Source organism: Pipra filicauda, unplaced genomic scaffold, assembly GCF_003945595.2.
Source record: "Pipra filicauda isolate LSUMZ 115617 unplaced genomic scaffold, ASM394559v2 scaffold91_size2508729_pilon, whole genome shotgun sequence".
Taxonomy (NCBI): Eukaryota; Metazoa; Chordata; class Aves; order Passeriformes; family Pipridae; genus Pipra; species Pipra filicauda.
The window spans coordinates 254,022-256,871 of record NW_024105109.1 but is presented as its reverse complement, the minus strand read 5'-3'; the positions used below and the strand labels follow the sequence as shown (position 1 = coordinate 256,871).

General features: G+C 46.6%; 1 long non-coding RNA gene across 1 annotated transcript; it reads right to left on the bottom strand.

Annotated features, from left to right (window-relative positions):
- Nucleotides 1-848: 848 nt before the first annotated feature.
- On the bottom strand, nt 849-2,647 carry LOC113994362. Its single transcript, XR_005567206.1, has 2 exons — nt 2,406-2,647; nt 849-1,036 (listed from the first exon to the last, which is right to left on the bottom strand). It is a non-coding gene; the product is annotated as an uncharacterized LOC113994362 (long non-coding RNA).
- Nucleotides 2,648-2,850: the final 203 nt, after the last annotated feature.

The window sequence follows — 2,850 nt, the reverse complement described above, 5'->3', positions numbered from 1 at the left end:
GATTTTGTTTTAAAAAGCCTCCCTCAGATATTTCACCTTTTTTTTGGTCAAATATTATACAAATCTTAACAGTTCTGCATCAGTCCCTTAATTTTGTGGAACCAAATTTCTACTCTGCAAGGAAAAAGGAATGTAATGCAATAAAAAAGCAGAAACTCAGCGAACAGCAAAAGTAGTTTATGTATTTCAAAAGGACATGCCCCTTTGAAAAAAAATTATTCGGTTGGAAGTGTTCAACTGATAAAGAAATCCTATAATACTTTGACTTGGAAACATTCAAACTGTTGAAAAATAACACCGCAGGGCTGAAGAAATAAATCAAAGTTCATTGGCCAAACTCTACTCTCAGAAAGGAAGAGCTAAGATCAGAATTTCTCTCAATTGCTATTTGTTCTCCTATTTTATAATTGAATCTTGCAATCTTTCCTCAGACAAAATCATCCTCTGGGATTGCTGGCATTTTTTATGACTTCAAAACTTGGCACTCAGTGTTCTCAGGAGAAAAATCTTTAAGAGTTAAAAGTATACAGCTAAGCTGCAAAGAAGAACTGGCCAGCAGTGGCATGACCCCATCCCCTAGCAACAGAAATCAATAACAACAAAGATAACATAATTACACCACAGAAAGGATCCAGAGGGCAGATTATGTCAAGTATTATGTTGTTAAGAAAGAATGACGTGAAACAGACAGCATGTTTTAAACATGGATGAAAATACAGAAAATGTGGAAGGTAGATAAAAGAAAGGTGGAATACGAACCCAGAATAAATTAGCCTGCAGACTCTTAAAAGAGAGAGAAAATTATTCCTGTTCCTGCTTTCACTGTTTTATTTATTCAGTACACAGAATTAGATTCCCAGGGGAGCAGCAAAAGGCATTTTATTTCACAAGAAGCATTGTGGCACGGTGAAAATAGATGACCCTATGATGACAGCCTTTTTCTGGAGCTCTGGAGACCCAGTTCATTTCCTGTTTAGGTACAGATGGTCCATACTACTTAGACAAATCTTGGGCTTCCTGTTCCTCAGTCTCCCATCTGGAAAAGAGTACCAGTAGAAGTATAAGGATTCAGAACTAAGACGAATCAGACAGTGCTGTAGTCTTGGAATTACATGTAATTACCTACAGCAGAAAGACTCCTGTCTGCATTGGCACAGAACATACATTTGTCTCTTGAACAATGCACTTCTTTTTTGCTGTTAAGGTTTCCCATAGAAGAGGCAAGACATTGTGTTGGGGCAGCCCTCCACTTCTCTGCAATATTCACAGCTCTGGCACCACCTACCCATCAGCACCAAGGTTGTTTGGAAACGTTCACTTACACAACTCTCTACCAAAGCTTTCACATAGCTTTGAAACAGTGACTAACGTGGGGTAACTTTTCAAGAACAATCTCATTTTGAGCAAAACTGACCAGTACCAATAAACACTTATATGCCTATTGCTTTACATAAGGCAGTAATGCCCTGCCAGATCATCTGATCCCCCTCCCACAATTTTGCCTATTTCTTCCCTATATCACTGAAGTTTACTCTCACGGATCTTTTTGCCTCTCTGTCACACAGAGCAGCAAGATGTGGATTCTGTCACTCAAAATTTTCCTGCGTATTACATGATTAAAACAACCACCAGGTCATATAGTTATTTCATTAACACTCTTCAGACACCTTTACTTGCTTCTACTGAATTTTGCCTTCTCACCTACTGACCACAGCAGAGGTGACTCAGCCACCAGGGAGATCCTACCGCAAGGCCTTAGGCTCTCCGCCATGTGAATGTAGCTTTCAATTCAGTCCTAAGGAGGCTCTGACTAGCATCACCCTGCCCTTTTTCAGCCATGTGCCACATATTTGCTGAAATTAAACTATTTAAACTAATAGAAAACCCAAACAAATTAACAACAGCAAAAAGAACATCAGAGGATCATAGTTGTTGCGGGCTGAAGTGGCTGGGTTTTTGGTAGCGGGGGGGCTAAATAAGGTGGCTTCAGTTAGAAGTTGCTAGAAGTTTCCCCCTCAATGAAGCCAATAATAGCTGACTACAGGAGGGACTTCCTGCTGCTGGCCAAGGGAGAGCCAATAATTACGCCTCTGTGATAACATATTTAAGAACAAGTTTGTTGCACAGAAGAATTTTTTGGGCCAGGGGAGAGCTGACTGAGCTCCCGGGTGGGCCCATCGCCTCCCCCGCTGCGGGAGGTGGTGGAGGGGCAGCGGCGGCCTGGCCTGGGCCTCTCGACACTTAGCCCGGAGCAGGCAGCGGTATCCTGACCGAACCACCTGTGCTGCTCTCGGCGGTGCCAGCCAAGCCGAGCTGTGGCCCCTGCGAAGGGGTGGCTGGGGCCAGGGCTGAGGCCAGGGTGTGCGGCCCCACGGAGGGTGGCCCTGCAGACCCCATGGGCCCACCTCGCGAGCAGCCCGTGCTGGAGCCCATCCTGCCCAAGGAGCCGAACAGCACCGACAGTGCCAAAGCCCCCAAGGTGAACTGTGAGGAGTGGGGAGGGGTGCCCTGTGGGCTAGGCCGGGGCAGCAGAGTGGCCCCTGCTGGCAGGCACTGCCCTCCCTTAGACCCCCTGGCCAAGTCAAGCTGGGCTGGGGCCAGGGCGACCCACTGCAGTGCAGCCAAGCCCCAGCTGGAGCAGATGGATGCATGGAAGAAGGCCGTTACCCCCACGGAAGGCCCAGGATGGAGTGGAGCCCTTCAAGAGACTTGAGGCCCGTGGAGAGGAAAATCCATGCCAGAGCACGTTATTCCTGGGTAGGACTCATGGCCCTGTGGGGGATCCACATCAGTACAGCTCACCCTATGAAGGACTGCAGTGCAGAGACCCCCCCTGCCCTCCATGGAGAA